This window comes from Neopelma chrysocephalum, unplaced genomic scaffold (assembly GCF_003984885.1).
Source record: "Neopelma chrysocephalum unplaced genomic scaffold, ASM398488v2 Primary Assembly neopelma1_24, whole genome shotgun sequence".
Lineage (NCBI taxonomy): Eukaryota > Metazoa > Chordata > Aves > Passeriformes > Pipridae > Neopelma > Neopelma chrysocephalum.
In genome coordinates this window covers 24,265,894-24,284,694 of record NW_020897693.1, presented here as the reverse complement: position 1 = coordinate 24,284,694, position 18,801 = coordinate 24,265,894, and positions in this window count along the sequence as shown.

The window sequence follows — 18,801 nt, the reverse complement described above, 5'->3', positions numbered from 1 at the left end:
TCTTCTTTTTTTTTTAAAGAGTTTTTGGGGTTTTTTAATGTCTTCACTACATTTTTAAATATGCTGTCCCAGAGTATACATGTCATTGAAGGAATATTCTTGACTATGCTACACTTTAAATCATGAAGCAAGGAAGCTCAGGATACTTCTGTCAGGGTGATCAAATTACTTTAGGAGGGAACAAATTACAAAAACTTTCAAAAATAAAATCAAGAGCTTGAAGAGTCTATTATACACATTAATTTTCACTCCTAGCTCGTTATCATTTTAAATGCAGTATTTTATCATATTCTGCTTTGATAAATAGTAAGAAGTACATTCTAATAATATGTTGCAGTGGCTTGCCCTTTTACTGCAATGCAGAAACAATCAACTCATGCCAAATATTCATCTACTATGCAACTGGTATCTACTTCAAAAGACAAAGAAATTAAGTAAGTAACCTATACAACTTTATTACAGTATGATACCTAAGCTGTTCAACACAGCAGGAGTGAACAGTACTGAAGTTATGGACTTCAAAACCACACTGGAATTTTGCTATGCTAATTAAAATCATACTGGAAATCTGAACCTATGAAAGAGACATTCACATATGAGAAACAAGGTAAACTAGTGGCAAATTCCACTAGTGAATTAGACAACAGGACACACACACACAAAAATAATTTCACTACTGGTTGTTCACACCATAAGTTCATACTCTTAAATCATTACCCAAGTATACTCCTTCCTGTTTGTTTCCTCTCCAGACAGGATTCTTACCAATTCTCCTTCTGTCTCCTAATTATCTGTTTTCCTTTCCAGACTATCATGTCCATGTCCAGACTACAGGTTTTATTTATTTAGTGGAGGGTACTGGCAGTTCTTGAATTAATAGGTCGAGTAAACAATCTTTCACGATTCAGCTCTTTGACTTGTGTACTTTGTTAAATCACTGTTCTGTAACCTGATTTTCTATTCATTGCTATGACTTCTACCAATTACTTTATTCCACATTAGCAAGATAAAACAAAAGAACAGGTAAAATTATATAACACCTCTGTTATTCTAAAAAGAGTGAAGTATTGCAGCCTCTCAAGTGCTGAGAATGAACCATGAAAACATAATGCCAAATAATTACGTCTGCAAGTCTACTACAGCTTCATTCTACTACATTCTACTTAAGCAGAATAGAGACAGACAGTCCCTCTGATTACAAACAGGAGAAAGAAGGAAGAAAATACAGCTTTGGATTTTTTCCTGATAGTGAGGGAGGCACTAGTCCATGCAACAAACCTGTCCTGTCATTTGTCAGATGCAATGAAGAAAATGTAAAGAAATTCAAAGTATCAAAATAAATACTGTTTTACTGCACATGTGATTGTTTGTTAATAATTATTATCAAGTAATAATAAATAGTTATTACTTATTGTCACAATTCTTTCTGTTCTCAGTACCTCTCTTCCTGACTGCATTTCGGAGATGAAAGAATCCCAGGGTGAAGGCTAGTTCAGCTTACTCCATAACTTCACATAGACAGAAAACAGCTGCTGCAGATTTAACCTAATAATACCGCCAACCACCATTTCACAGAGTTCTGGCTTCATTATTTATAAGGATAGTATTAGTTTATTTGTATTTAAAACCTATTACAAGAGTAGAAGATCAAGGAGAAGCAAATAATAAGGTATAAATCTTGTTTACTGAAGCTTCTGTAATTAAATAATGTAAAATTTCACTCTCCAATTAAACAGATATGAATGCCATAATGTGAAAAAAACACGACTACAAATGAACTCGGAAACAAAAGGTAACAAATAAGCTGTGGAGTAGAAAAGCATGTAAATATTTAAAATTAATCTTTGATTGCATTTTTTTTTGCTCATGTCTAAGTCTGAACATTATGACTGCTGTTCATAACAACATTATGAACAATATTACATAATATTTACATTACATTAACATTAAATTACAGCACACAGTGTATATTCAAGATAAATGTCAGAGTTTTGTTTAGTACTAATGAGTGCTGTATTCCAACAGCAATGTGTCCACACTATTTGGACTCTCACTACTACCTTGAGATTCAAGTAGTAACAAACCAAAGCCAAGACCTTCTTTGTCTTTAAATCTAGGATTTACCTCTCTGGCTGATTTGATTCAGATAGATTTGGTAATTTTTAAGCAGGCCACAGGAAAGCCAATAATAAAAAGTCAATCATTCATAACACTTTTAACTTATTTTTCTAGTTGTTTTCATAATATATCCCAAGATCAAATGTTGGGGTTTTTTTGTTTTTTGTGATTAAACCACTTTTAAAATAATGGAAATATCAATCATATTATGAAAAATTTGCAGACTTCATTGTTTAAAGAAATCCCTCCTTGGACTTCCATTTTCATTTAAAACCATTTTACTTCAAAAGGTTATGCATATATCTGTAAATAACAGCCACTGAAGACTGGCAGGTTCTAGGAGGAGCTCTACCTAATCCTGTATTTTGACTTAAAGACCTGTTAATAAAAAAAAAAAAATAAAAAAAAAAAAAAAGGCAATTTGCACTAGAGAGAATTCCAGCTTGATGTTTCAGGCTTCCTGCCACTACAACTATTGGATTTTTTGCAGTTTCTCCTCTATAAGTTCCTTCAGGCTGGATACTGAAGGGACCATGAGATGGCAGCCTGTGGTTGAGAGCATGGAATCAAAGTTGCTGCAGTTTTGTGCAGATACACTAAAGCTGACAGAATCTGATGTTTGGAAACAGGAGACAAGCTGGCAGTAACAAAGCTGAAAGTAAAGGACAATTTCAATAAAGCACTGGTTAGAGGGAAAAACACTGTAGGGCTGCTCTAGGCATGTGACAGGTTACTTAGCATGCACATCCCAAATCTTTCTGCTGTTTAGCATTCCTATGGCATGCTTTATGAGGCCTGAAAGATATTAACTTATGTTCTTGCACCTTGTCTGGATGCCATTCAGTGATTCTCACCACATTCTCTTTCCTTTAGTGAATCACACTTTCAAAGGTTGAAGGGCAAAGAGGACCTTCAAAAAAATTGTGAATTGTCTATTTCCTTCACCTAGCATACTGGTACCTGAATGATGAGAACCCTGGAGGAAGTAAATTGTCACAGTTCAAGCTCATAGAAAATGGTTTGGGCAGAATATGATTACTTTCTGGTTAGCACATCACATTCCAGTCTAATTATGAACAGAAATAGGATATCTAACTACAAAGCTTCTCAGGTTATGCAATAGCATAAAGAAACCTCTCTTCCTCTTGCATGCACTTACATACCATTTCCCCAAAAAGACTAAAACTATCTTTTATGTCTTAAAGAGGAGCTATTTCCACTCATCAAAAAAAAAAAAAAAAAAAAAGAAAGAAAAAGCTGTAAAACCATTGTTTTCAGAAGCATTCTGGCAAAAGTTTATCTAGCATTTGATTCCACTTGTGCTTAAAAATACAAACTTTCTTTAAGGTTTCGTTAACAGCATACTGATATGAGTACAGGTAACCAATTCATTAGTGTCTGCCTGAATCTGTAGCAAGCCTGAAACAACTCCCTACAGGATATTTATAACTTTATGCACCAATCATCCCAGGATAATTATAACACTGAAGTGACTGAGCTGTTTAAAAAACATAAAAAAGCAGCTTTTCCTCTCTTGTAAAATTGACATAAACTCCCTTCAGGTACTTAAAGTGGGTGTTTCATGCAAGCAATGACTGCTTCTACTTGCAAAGGCATTAATTTACTAATGGTGAATAATGTCTGACCCATCTGGTTGTCTTCAGTGATAAAATGACTGAATTTGTGGATGAGGGAAAGCAGGGGATATTAGTTATCTCAACTTTAGCAAGGCTTTCAAGCACACTCTCTCACAATATTCTTGTGCCCAAGTAGGGACATTACTGTCTGAATAAGTGGGTGGCTTAGATGGGTCAACAGCAGGGGTCTGTCCTGGGATCATCCTGTTTACCATCTTCATCAACAATCTGGAGGACACAATGGAATGAAGAAGGTTAGGCAAGTTTGGCAGATGGCACCAAACTAGTAGAAATCAGTTAATACACTTGAGGGCAGGGCTGCCACATACAGAGAAGCTCAGCAGACTGGAGAAAGGACTGACAGAACCTCATAAAACTCAGTGAGAACAAATGGAAAGACCTGTAGCTGGGAAGGAAAAGACTTGCACCGTTGGAGTGACTGACTGACTGGGAACCAGTGCTGCTGAAAAGGACCCATTGGACAGGGAGGGGGGTCAAGCAGCTCATGAGCCAGCAGTGTCCCCTGACAGCAGCGAAGGCCAAAACCATCTGGGCTTTATTCACAGGAGCAGAGCTGGAACAGCAAGGGAAGCCATCACCCTCTCTACTCAGAGCGCTTATCGGACGATATCTAGATCCTGCATCCAGTTCTGGGCCCCTCAGTATATCAAAGATACTGATAAAGTGCATGAAGTTCAGCAGAGAGCCACCAAGATGGTTGAGGCTGGAGCACTTGCCCAGTGAGAAAAGGCTGTGGGAATCATCCTTGTCCAGTCTGTTCAATAGATAGCTTTGGGAGGACCAAACAGCAGCCTTATATACAAACACATTTAGCATAAAAGTTGAGAACCTCTCTCCAGGGGCAGCAATGCTTCTCTGATATACAGCAGCCATTCTGCTCTCTGCTCCATGATTGAGAGAGAATATCTGGGACAGAAAATCATACAAGAGCATCTTGGAAATACAGCTCAACTTGGTCACACTCTGTGGGCTCACCTCCTGTAATATCAATCTGATAAAAGATTCATGATTAAGACTCCAAAAGAAAAAGCCATCAGCAACTAAGATTCATATTGGTCCTACAGAGAGCCACAAATATTCCTTGTATTCCAAGTTACTCACTCCTAACACTGTACTATACACCTGTGGGTTCACAGCCAAACATGCACAGGTAAGGACGACATCAGGGTCCAAATTTATTACCAGAATTTTACCTTTTTCTTCTAAAGTTGTTTGCTGTTCCTGCCCCTCCCAGAGTCCATGTTCAAACCAGGACTGGAACTTCTTGCCCCATACACCTGCCTGAAAAGCAAATAGCAGTTGTTTTCAGCTCTGCTGAGCCCCTAGCAGGGTATGTGGCAGAGCTTGAACCAGTTGCACCTGCAAGCAGTAGCAGGTCAGGCAGCTGCTCCCTGATTACTATAGTTGTGAGAGGTACCCTGCAGTTACTGTATCCCAGCTCCAGAACAGTACCAGACATAAAAGTCCCATGACTTTCCCCTTTTCTTCAATTATTTGGGCTGACTGCATCTGCTTGGATTCCTCCACTTTTACACAGAAGTCCACCTCCCTCCTACCATGAGAGTCACACAACAAATTTCACTTTTTCACAACCAGTGAACACAAGGGACAAGCAAAACTACTGCAATGGCTCAGTGAAAGCATCACTGCAACTTTTCCACTGACCCTATGCTGTGGGGTGGAGCCTCAGAAGACAGAGATATTCTTGGAGACTTCCAAGTGCGGCTAAGCTTCCTCTCCCCCAGAAACAAGGTCCCACTCCAACTTACCAAGAGAGGCTCTTCTGAGCGCTGGCTGACCTCCCCACTGAAGGCAGTACCTCATCCCTCAAAGTACCGCCGCAACTGCTCCCACCAGACTCAGCTCCCTCCTGCCCCACAGCAATCACAGCAGCCAGCTGAGGACTCTCAAGGCTCACCACTTAGCCCTTCTCTTGCCACTCACTGCACACACAACACCTGTGCAACAGCCAGCCACAAAAATTTAGTCAGAATCTGGAGCTTATGTGAAACCATCAGTATTTATTAATTTCTGCCATTTCTGTCTTTGGTATAGGACACTAGCCATAAATTAGGCAAAATTTTCTCCCTGCTGTGATTTCTCCTTATTTATAATTTTATTTAACAAAAAGAATGCTTGGGCAAAATTTGTGCAAGCCAGTCAAGAATGTAAAAAGATAAAGGATAAAAAGTAGAGATCAGTAGCAATCAAGGCCCACAACTGGGCCAATGGATGCAATCTGTTCTGCCTTCATTGCACTGAACCATGGGAAACAGCCATTTTCACCAGCCCAGAGGACATAAGGTGCCCTGATGTAGAATGAGGGGAAGATCAAGGGGATTATTAGAACTAAGAAGGATTTTTGAATGTGTTTGCATCTGTACCCATTAGAGAGATGTTCTTTTGTTTTCCCAGAATCACTTAATATATCATAGATATTGACATTTAGTACAGCACTCCTGATCTTGGGGCATTCCGTATCTTTAGCGCTTAAGGTAGGGCTTTGCCGCCTAGATTGCTTTTTTTTTTTTTTTTTGCTGTCCTGCTCTTACTATGTGCACTGCAGTGAAACAGCTTTTCTCACCATGTTATACGCAATTTCGAGGGAATGGCCTGAAGTTGTGTCAGGAGAGGTTTGGGTTGGATATTAGAAAAAGGTTCTTCACCCAGAGGGTGGTTGGGCACTGGAACAGGCTCCCCAGGGAAGTGGTTACAGCACCACTGACAGAGCTCAAGAAGCATTTGGATGATACTCTCAGGCACATGGTGTGACTCTTGGGGATGGTCCTGTGCAGTGCCAGGAGTTGAAGTGGATGATCCTCGTGGGTTCCTTCTAACTCAGGGAATTCTATGAATCTAAGCTACGATTTTGCAACAACACACTACAAGCTTAAGCAAGGACATATAGAAATAAATACCTACTACAGATCTAACCTGTTTCTGTCTTAAGTTCTGCCCATGCGCATAATATTTCAGTAAGCTTCCTGTAAGGAACCAGGGGACTCTAAAGCACACTTGCATGTTGCAATGACCTCTCAGAATTACATCCTAGTGATCAGACATTTGAAAATGTGGGAAGAGCCTTCAGCTAGTATCTATCACCCCTGACGGCCCCACTGAGCTTTATAGAAAGCCTCCAAATCCCCAAGAAACAATTCAAAAAACTGTTAGGACTACCAAGATAAGATGCAAGTTCAGCATGCTGACAAAAATAGCTTTAGAAAACATAGGGCCTTTCACAGACCACTGTTGTTGGGGCTCCATCTGTTTAGCTGAGGGGGGGAGGGTTCCATTTGATTTTTTTCCTTTTTCATCTACCTTTTAATTCCCTCCTCTCTTTTTTTTTAGACTTTCTATTTATTTCTTTACCCATTCCCTTGTTCATTGCTTTCTCATAGCCTTCTCTTTCCTAACAGCTGCATGCCAGTGAAAAGTGACACCAGATGGGAATCCTGGATGACAGTGGCATCTTTGATCCTACTGTTGCTAATTCATTGAAATACACAGAAAGAAAAATCCCCACTGCTGTTCTTGTCTAACTTGGAAGAAACACTAGTTCTTAACAATCTCAATAGACCTGCTCATTCATTCTTTGTGCTTACTACAATGTTTTTTTCTTCACATTTATACAGTTCAAATAAAGGGTTTGGTCCTGCTTTTTATCAACAGAAATAAGATCAGAGATATCCTTCCATTTGTACTTTCTCCTGATGCATATTCCCAAACACCTTCCCTCACTTTAGCCCAGATATTGGACATTCTTTTCTATAGAGATTTAAAAAGAAGCTAGGAAGGAAGGAAGAATCCCCAATCCTTTTATTCAACTCTGTAAACAACACTATTTTTATGTAACTAAAATGGTTTTCTGGACTTCAAAAGCTTGCCATTCCTAGACATGTAGTGATGCAATACCACAGATAACTCAGTTTCAGTCTCTCTCTCCAAGTTTTTAGGACAGTCTGGCAGCTGTGCCTGGCATGATCTGACATGAATAAACTTAAGTAAAAGCTCTGTCATTCCTTCATATTTCTCTTCACTTTTCTTTGGTCAGCATGGTAAGGGCAAGACATACGCTCTAAGTGCTGAGGCAGCATATACCTTACAGCATAGCCAGGCAAACCTGCAACTCATGTGGTTAATAGTTACAAACAGCTCCTAAACAACCCACCATCTATGGGTGCCACATAAGCAGGTGAGTACTTAGCAGAAGTCTCTCTTTAATACTGGATGCAGTGTATGTTCAACAGCTGAAACAGTTCACAAATTTAGAAAAATCAGCCTGTTCATGGCAAGCTAGCAAGCAGGAAACAGGACTAAAATCACTACATGAACAACCTATGTTAGGCTTGCTGTGTTCAGGATGAAATCACAGTCAGCAGAGTAATAGGCCTTCTACACTCCTTGTGGTCCTGGTTGGGTTTGGCTAGCGGAGTTTAATCTCTTAGCAATATCCAGTCACCTATTATATTTGTGCAAAGATACTGGTTAGCACTGGTTCATCACAGTTAATGGAAATGGGGCAGGAAGCTGCAGGAGAAAGAATGTCTGGTAAGATTTGTCCCTTGTGGCCTTGATGCTTTCTTTTTTGCCAACACAGGTGTCTCAGTGGAACACAAGCATACATGTAGGGAAGGGCTTTTTTTTTTTTCTTGAACACTGTTATAAGACTGCAGTATCAATCAATTAATATAAATAAGCTAAACAAGATTGGCAAATATCTGGTGCTATATGGGCAGTCCTAAGATCCAAGCCTGACAGAATTCAAGAAGCATTTTGACAATGCTCTCAGGCACATGGTGTGACTCTTGGGGATGGTCCTGTGCAGGGTAAAGAGTTGGGCTCAATGATCCTGATGGTTCCTTCTAACTCAGAATATTCTCTGATGATATTAATGTGTCCAACTTGCCATACGAATATATTCATGATTATGCCAAAGGAAGCTTTGCCACTATTACTCTGTGCTGCTGCACTAGAGAGGAAACTGTTTTCACCAGCGTACCTCATCTAAACTATCTTTGGAGTCACTTTTTATCAGTTTTGGCACCAAATCTCCATCAAATTTGAGGATTATTTACAGACAGAATCCCAAAACGTACAAAGTAAGTCATAATGAAATAAGGAATTAGACAGCAATTAAGGTTCTTTTTACCTAATATTATCCCTTAAAATGGTAATTTCCTGTGAAAAAACAAACTGCTGAACTTTGTTTCCCTGAAGACTCAAAATGGGTTTTCTCCTAAGGTGACAATTTAAATTGTAGTTATCACAGTAGTCAAAACAAGTATACAGGAACACTACGGTCCTGTTTTCCTTTATAGCTGATCTATCTTAAAAAAGTAAAGTCAATAAAATACAGAAATTTTATCATTCTCACTTGCATGATCATATATGTTTCAATGCAAGAACCCTTTTGCTATTTATCATCTATTAAAACAGAACAACAGCACTGTGTTCCAGTGAAAGTGTACCAACTGTGGAATGTTTTGGTTATATTTGTGTTTATTCATTTAAGTATTATCCTGGGACATTAGCTTTTAAGAATTAAAAGTTCAGGGAGGGGGGTTCATATATAGCCAATTATATCACTACAGAGAACAGGAGACTCTCCACAAGAAGACTGGATTTACTTGTGGTCCAAGAAGGATTGCCAGAATACTCAAGTTTGTTAGCAGCATCTACTGAAATGTTCAAGACAACCTGCACACTTGCAATGTAAGGATGACACACGTAAGCTGAAGAGGAGACTGTGGGCCTCTTATGTATGACGCAAGCATAGTCAATAGAAGGAAAACGGACAAAAAGTGATCACAGGAAAAAGAACTGGAAATCTAATCCAGAGTTTTGGGTCCCTTCCAGCATCTTGCTCACTAATATACATAGCAAGATATTGCTTCTAACAAATATGGACCAAGACATGATTAACAAGCTTCTAGCAAAGGAATTGTTGGGCATCTGTGGAAGCAAGAATAAGGTCAATTTAATCTTGCTTAGTGTTTAGGACAGGTTGATGAATGTTCATGAATTTTTTTTCTGTAAATAGTCACGGCTAACAAGTAATCTCCAGAGTGAACAATAACCTGAAACTGGTTTTGGTCTAGTCTTCTAGAGAAGGGACAACTAAGTGATCAATACTGTGTATCTGCACTCACTCCAGGAATGTTCGATCCTTCTGGCCATCTTCAGCAAAGTTTGAACATGGAGTGGACATCTTAATAACAGATGAATTTTACAAAATTCATTAAAGTGGATAGAAGAGAGAGACTCAAATTAGTGCCCTGGGAGAGACTGGTAAGTAGAATTCAGCTATTTTGTATTCTGGTTGACAGCAGATAATCAGCCAGTTAGCAGAGAATTTGAGACCAAAATATTCAGCACACATGTATATTGTGTTGGCTGTTGGCATGGCAAGGTTTTGGTAGTGAGAGGTCTACAGGGCTGGTTTCTGTGAGAAGCTGCCAGAAGTTTCCCCCATGTCTGACAGAGCCAATGCCAGCCAGCTCCAGGATGGACCTGGCGCTGGCCAAGACAAAGCCCATCAGCAACAGTGGCAGCACCTCTGGGATAACATGGTTAAGAAGGGGGAAAAAATTATTGCGTATAAGTAATTGTGGCCAGAGAAGAGAGGACCAAGAACATGTGAGAGGAACAGCTCTGCAGACACCAAGGTCTGTGGAGAAGGAGTGGGAGGAGGTGCTCCAGGAGTCAGAGCACAGATTCCCCTGCAGCCTGTGATGAAGACCATAGTGAGGCAGGCTGACATCCTCCAGCCCACAGAGGTCCATGGTGGAGCAGAGATCCATCTGCAGCCCATGGAGCAGGTAGATGCCAGAAAGCAGCTGTGACCCTGTGGGAAGTCTGCACTGGAGCAGCCTCCTGACAGGACCTTTGGCCCCATGCAGAGGGGAGCCCACACTGGAGCAGATTTGCTGGAAGGACTTGTAACGCCAGGATGGACCCACACTGGAGCAGCCTGTTCCTGAAGGACCCATGGCAAGGAGCAGTTTGTGAGGAACTGCAACCCATGGGAAGGACTCACACTGGAGAAGTTCATGGAGGACTGTCTCTCATGGGAGAGACCCCACACTGGAGCAGGGGAAGGACTCCTTTTCCTGAGGAGGAAGCAGTAGTAGAAACAACATGTGAATTGACTGTGACCCCAATTCCCTGTCTCCGTGTGCCACTGGGTAGGAGAAGGTAGAGAATCAGAAATGAAGTTAAAGCCAGGAAGGAGGGAGGGGTGCGGGCAAGGTATTTTTAAGATTTGTTTTACTTCTAATTATCCTACTCTGACTTTGACTGGTAATAAATTTGCCCAAGGCATGTCTGGTTTGCCTATGATGATCATCAGTGAGTGATCTCTCCCTGCCCTTATCTGAACCCATGAAACTTTTTTTATATTTCTTCTCCCCTGTCCAGTTGAGGAGGGTAGCAATAGAGTAGTTTTGGTGGGCACCTGGCATCCAGCCAAGGTCAGACTACCACAATATGCTGTCACTAGTCTGTGGAAATCTGTAAGGAATGCAGGAGAATCTCAGATTATTTTGTTGTTCAGAATTATGTTATAAACATAAACTAGAAATAAACCTACATGAAACTGCACTTCCTTATTTTCACTGCTTGTATAGATTTTATATTCCTTCCATAGTGGCAAGACTGTGCTAAGCAACTTTTCCAAGCTGAAAAAAAAAAAAAAAAGAAGGTCCCAACCTCAAAGATTTCCTAAGCTAGAAAAAAACAGCAATATCACAGATACCACTGTCTGGGTTAGAATAAAATAAAGAAGGAAAATGAAAAGTTGCCAGGGATAATCGGATAATCATTAACTGATATTTCTATTGTGTCATTGTACATTCTACTCCCTTTATTTTTAGTTTTCTTTATTTTTTTACGTGAACCGGTCCAAAGCTTTAGAAAATAAAAGCAAACTTTTCACTTGCCTTTTTTATTCTATGTAAATAAACTTGAACTTTAGCCACAGAAACTTTCACCTTATTTGGCCTTCGGATAACTCTTTTTCAGATTCCCCCTGTCACTCCAAGATGACCTTTGCAGTCAGTCAGGAAATGTCTAGAGATTACTTTGATTGTCATTGCTTTGATGCCTTGTAGAGCTGGTGCCACTGGCAAAAAACATAATTTTTCATTTTATTTTTAATCAGTTTTCAGAGAAAGAAACAACATTCTTTAAAGGCAGATTACATGCCCAGTCTTGCCTTATTTACAGGTTTGACTTCGAGTGACTACAACAGGATGATGTATGAGCATAGGACTGAATCCTTAGATATAATTCACATTACGGAGGATTTTTTTTTCTTCAACTTTGTATGGGAAACTCCTAAGATATGGATACAGACCAAATTAAAAATGAAGCAGTAGAAATCTGCCCTGACATATAATAGCTCTCTATAGTTGCTTTCTTACCAGAGCAACAACAGAAAACACCTTTACAAACCTTGTCACTTCCCCCAAATCTCACAGATTCACATGTATTGCCTTTTGCTCTTTGCCTTATGCAGTAACAGCTACAGATTTGCAGAGTTAGGGCAATGCCAGTTTTTCACCAGGTAATAACTTTGCTGTTTTAAAATCTCCTTCACTACAGCCCTTGCATCCTGCATGTGGGAACAGATTGTGCAGTTGGTCCATGAGCAGAGGTGCCACTGGCATAAAAGGGACTATCACACATAGTTCATATGCAGGATCAGCCAAAATAAAAATCTTGCTGCTGCTACTGATTTATTTGAACTACTCAATACTACTTCAGGATATAAAAGCCTGGATTATTTTAACAGTTATACCAAAAAAGGAAGTTTTTGCTTCTGATGTGAGAAAGTCTTATTTCTCATAGATGTGGCTAGTTATTTTATCTAATGCACACCTTTAAACATAGAAGTGGTACAAATTCTGAAAAAAAATTGTATAGAAATCTGATGAATCAGCAGAAATGCTTTAAGTCCTATGAGGAGAGGCTGAGGGAACTGGGGTTGTTCAGCCTGGAGAAGAGGAGGCTCAGGGGAGACCTCATCACTCTCTACAACTCCCTGAAAGGAGGTTGTAGCCAGGTGGGGGTTGGTCTCTTCTCTCAGGCAACTATCAGTAAGACAAGAGGGCGTGGTCTTAAAGCTGTGCCAGGGGAGGTTTAGGTTGGATATTAGGAAGAAATTCTTTACAGAAAGGGTAACCAGGCATTGGAATGGGCTGCCCAGGGAAGTGGTGGATTCTCCATCCCTGGAGGTTTTTAAGAAGAGACTGGATGTGGCACTTAGTGCCATGGTCTAGTAACCACGGCACTGTTGGATCAAGGGTTGGACTTGATCTTGGAGGTCCTTCCAACCCGGCTGATTCTATGATTCTATGAAACTTACCATTGGTATCTGGGTTCTCACAATTTTACTCTTGAACAAAAATAGCAGAGTTGTTAATGAAAACATCAGTCTTGATGGTGCAATGAATAGCCCTTGGTATAAATAAAGCATATTGCACGCATTCAGCTTTTTCAAGAAGTATGTCAAGGGTACCACCAACATTATGAAAAGCCTGATCTTTCTCAGCTTGCACTTCAAGTTCTGACTATTTGCTAAATGTCCCAGCTGCATTTGAAGCATTCAGCATCAGAGGTTTGTTCTCCTACTGTTCCAGGAGTTTTCTGTTTATGAGGTTCTGGGGGTTTCACCCTACTTTTTCATCAACACTTTCTCACCAATACTTTCTCACCTACTTTCTCCCTGCCTTTCTTACCTAGGCTAGTCTGCTACTCTGTTTCATATAGTGAATAAATAACTCATGTGAGTCTGGAACTGACCCACTCGTAAGGAAGTACTTAGTTCTTATCTTTTGTACTCGCATGTCTCTCCGCTGACACTCACTCTTCACTCTGTCCTCATGAGTAAGGCAGTATGGAAAGTGCTGATAGGAGGATTCGCTGACTAAAAAAATCCCAGCAAGCAGTTTGTAAGCATACAGCATTCATGCATACCACCACAAAGACTGGGTTCCTGGAGGGGGATTTATCTCACCCAGATATTGCTATCTCCAAGTGAGCCAATTAGCTTAGGTTTGTCATCTAGTCTTCCTCCACATCAATGGGGAGAGAAACAAAAAACATCTGAGAGACAAATCTGTCCACCTATCTTAGAGGCCTGCCTTAGGAAGATATATCATCCACAGTGAATGCTTTGTTGTAAGATAGCTAAAATTAGTCACTACAGGGTTAAAAACAAGACAAGTGGAGACTTCCACACTTCCAAGAGGGAAAAAAATAAGCATGTCAGGAAAAGAACAGGTTGCATTAGGGACTGCTGTTGGACTTAGTGTCAGTGACTGCCTCCTTAGATTTAAACCTTTAGAGCTGGACAGCAGAGGAAATAAACAACGCGTACTTCATTGGAACTGCATGGGGTGGGTGTACACACATTAAAAGAAACTGAACAAACAAAGGGTCAGGGGAGCCAGGAAAGCCATCTGCAGAGGAAGCATACAAGAGAGCAGGCAAAGCAGCAAGCAGCGAACGCTCCCGAAGATCTGCGCGTGTCTTGCACAGCAGCACATGTGACACAAACCACATGAAAGAGGCCCGGCATTTTCGGCCATCAAAACTGCCAAAACAAGCAGACCCAGGGCAAGCAGGAGCAACAGTTATGATCAGAGTCACACATTGCAGATACACTGGTGGAAGGGAAATGTCTGAACTGCAACAAGCAGACAGAAAATCATAGTGGAGCTTTAAACTCCGAAAGCAATTTTTGCTACCCAAAGCTATGGTAATTTCTGTCTTCTTCTATTTGCTAATGTTTGAAATACACTGTAATATTCCAATGCCCAATCACTCTTTCTGTGAAGTTCTTCCTAATGTCCAGCCTAAACCTCCCCTGGTGCAGTTTAGGACTGTGTTCTCTTGTCTTGTTGCTGGCTGCCTGGGAGAAGAGATCGACCTCCACCTGGCTACAATCTCCTTTCAGGTAGTTGTAGAGAGCAATTAGGTCTCTCCTGAGTCTCCTTTTCTCCAAGCTAAAGAACCTCAGTTCCCACAGCTGCTCCTCATAGGACTTGCGCTCCAGACCCTTCACCAGCCTTGTTGCCCTTCTTTGGACACACTCCAGCACCTCAATAGCCTTCCTAAACTGAGGGGTTCAGAACTGGACACAGTACTCAAGGTGCAGCCTAACTAGTGCCAAGTACGGGGCAGAATCACTTCTCTGGTCCTGCTGGCCACACTATTCTTGATACAGGCCAGAATGCCATTGGCCTTCTTGGCCACTTGAGCATATTGCTGGATCATGTTCAGCCTACTGTCAGCCAGAACCCCCTGGTCCCTTTCTGCCTGGCCACTGTCCAGCCACTCTGTCCCCAGCCATGGGGCTGTTGTGGCCAAAGTGCAGGACCTGGCACTTGATCTTGTTGAATATCATTCTGCTGGATTTGGCTCATCTATCCATCCTGTCCAGCTCCAACTGCAGAGCCCTCCTACTCTCTAGCAGATTGACACTACCCTCCAACTTGGTGTCATCTGCAGGTTTGCTGATGGTACACTCAATCCCTTCATCCAGGTCACCAGTAAAGAAATTAAACAGGGCCGGGCCCAACACTGATTCTGGAGGACACCACTAGTGACCGGCCACCAGCTGGATGCAGCACCGTTCACCACCACTCTCTGGGCCCGGCCCTCCAGCCTGTTCCTAACCCAGCACAGAGTGCCCCTGTCCAAGCCGTGGGCTGCCAGCTTTTCTGGGAACATGGTATCAAGGTGAGCTTTTAATCACTAAGTTCCTAACAAGAACTTGTGAAATGAACTCAAAATAGTATGACTAGTTGATATTTAGAAGATCCAGTATACTTCTTTCTAAAGTCTTTAAGCACTTTAGAATTTATACTAAAATCCAATGTGACTTGACACAAATGATCTGACAGAATACTCCAATTCAGTTCCAGCAGCAATGAATCTGGCACATCAAATGTAGTTATAATACACCAAGACTAGAGAAGAAATCTTATTTTCAGCAGCCTTTACTGCTATTTTTGCACACAATTGACTCCTGTACATTTCCTTTCCTCATCATTTCACACATGCTTTTGTGAAAGAACAGAACTAGTTCACAGAAATACTCCTGGAAAGTCTCTGTCAAGATCCCACACAATGAGTTGGGTATGTTCTTGGTCTGTCATTAGGGAAAGTCCCTTATAGGAAAATTAAGTGTTTAATAACTCCACATTGAACCTGGCTTTGTTTTGTGACATGATACAAAGTGGGAAATTATACCTTTATAAGTAAAAAAAAAAGAAATGTTAAGAAATTGTGGTGACAGCAGAGTGCTCCCCTCAGTATCCCAGCTCTGCCTCCAGAGCTCACAGCAACCTTATACCAGGCTTCACGAGAGAAAAAAAAACAACCACAGTTTCAAAGGAAGTATTGTATAAATTAATAAATCATATTTCTGCAATTATTTTTCTTTGCATGTAGGTACTACAATCTTATACAGAACTAATGGGCTTCAGACACTCTACAAAAGATTAAAGACAGCCAATACATTAGGTAACTTCATAACTATAAAATTTTCCATCCCTTATATGTTCAAGCAGCTATACAGTTCCAGGGAATCAGCCATAAAGCCCTATTCCAATGATATCAGATCAAAGATTCTGATTTAAGTAGGCTGAAATCTCAGTTGAGAACATTAAGTTCATCTAACTTCTCACATAATTATATTTATTAGTATTAGTATATTGTCATTATTGTTACTGTTATTATTCAGGCAATATTAAACTTATATTTAGATACCACAGATGAGGCTAAAACATACCTATAAAGCTACTTAGTATTTGTTGAGCTAAGAAAAAGGAGAGAAGAAGAGGAAAAGAGAGGGAGATTCTGAGATAGAGAGAAAAATAACACAAAGCAGGAACAGAAAAGGCAGGGAGAGAGAGAGAAAGATTGAAAGAAACCACATGACTTCTACAAGAGTGCAAAGTACTTCAGAGAGGGAAAGAGTGAGACGTTATTTACAACAAGAAATTTTCACAGATAAGAAAAAATAAATGAGTCAGAGTGACACAACACGATGGAATTCAATCCAGCTGTTTGTGTCCTATGACAACCCCCGATAAGCAATATCAAATAAATGAATTAGGAATCCAGATGGCAATAAATATTATTCTCATCAATAAAGAACAGATGCCAAAAGTACTATTGACATGTAAATATTATTTTACTGTTCCTATCCTTTGGCTATACTTTTTCAAGTGAAAGGTTGAACAAGTCAATCTTGATCTCTTTTTTAAGTTACTTCATATTTTTTCACTCTTACTTTTTTCATTTACTCATGTTACTGTGTTAATCCCCTCCTGCAGATTAAGTAATACATAGGTACATCCTTAATGTTATAATAAATCCTCAAATCTAGTGGCTTGAAAATGGTACATAGAGCAATTTTCAACAAATACTATCTTTTTGTGAAGTGGCAATAGCATTGTCATTCTGTAGCACCATTCTGGAATCGAAACATTCAATGGACAGTCTGGTCATTTTTTGATCTCTTTGGAGACCTCGAAACATCTGCCTGGAAAAGATAATTTTCCTCAAAATTATATGAGAAACTAAGGAAATATTTTCTACTATGACAGCTAAAAAGTACAAACTAAATTGAAAAAAATGCCTTCCATTTAATCAAAATCAGAATTTAGAGTTTTATGAAATTGAATTCAATGACCTTTTTAATATGAAAATAAAAACTAGCTCAGAACAAACAATAATGTTTTCCATTACAGAAAGGAATAAAATTCCTGTCTTTATCAGCTGCTGAAAAAGTATATCCTGAGCTAAGATAATATCTATTCATATTTGCTTCAGAAACGGCATTGGATGTTTTCTTCCCTGCCATGTTATTCAAGTACTCTGTATTTATTATTTTGTTAGAAGCAAAATTAAAGGATAATTACCAATTATTAAAAGCTTTGGAAATGCATATGCCAAAATAAAGCAGAAACTAAGACTAAAGAGCCAACCTAAGCTTTGGGGTTTCCCAACAGGTATTCAACTTCAGAACTGTAACGGTGTCAACACATAGGCAAAAGGGAGTTATGCATAAAAATCAGCTAACCATCAGCTAATCTGTGGATGATTTGTGTTCTTCTAGACATGAAAATAAACCACTTATAGACTGCCCTCACTTTTGCATCATGTAAATCTTTATCATTAGCCTTATTTTAAGGGCAAATGGCATGAAGAGGCACTTAGTTTCAGCACCAAATGTAAAATCTCAATGTAGGGAAAAATAGCTGTCTGTACCATCCATGCCAACAAAGAAGGGGAAGAGTAATGCTTTCTCTGAATTCCAACTCCTACAGGAGACATAGGTGTGCCTGGTAATTACGGCAAAATGTTACTGTAGAATGCCTGTGGAATGAAGGACTCCCCAGTCTGCAAGAAATGTTTTGACTTTTGCAGAAGAATATGCAGGACCATTGTCTGTTTTTATAGTCTTTGGAATTCCCAAAGTTGCAAAGCAACTAAAGCCAGTGTCTGATAACGTCCTTCGCTTTTTCTCCAACATGTGCAGTAGCATTAATGTATTTGAAGTGTGAGTCAACTGTGACATGAACATATTTTAAGCGTCAAAATTCGGCCATGTGTGTGACATCTGTCTGCCAAATTTCATTGGCTGTTAGGCCTTGGGGATTAACCCCTTCTTTAGATGGCATTGGGGTAAGTTACTGACAGTCAGGACATGACATGATTGTCATCCCTAGCCTGGTTCATTGTAAGCTTGAACTGCCTTTTCAATGAGCATGCCTTTTGATGAAAGAACTAATGTGATGGTTTTGCTTGCTCAAGAGTTTTGGGGACTGTGGCAATCGTATCAGCGGTGTCTGCTCTTTGATTGCCCTCTGCTATAGGCCCTGGCAGTTCTATGTGTGATCAAATGTGCATTATGCAAAAGTTGTGTTTTTGGTGATTGACAAGGAACCGCATAGTACGTATTTCTGCAAATAGATGACGCTATGTGACATCTCAAAGAAAGGAAGCTTCGAGA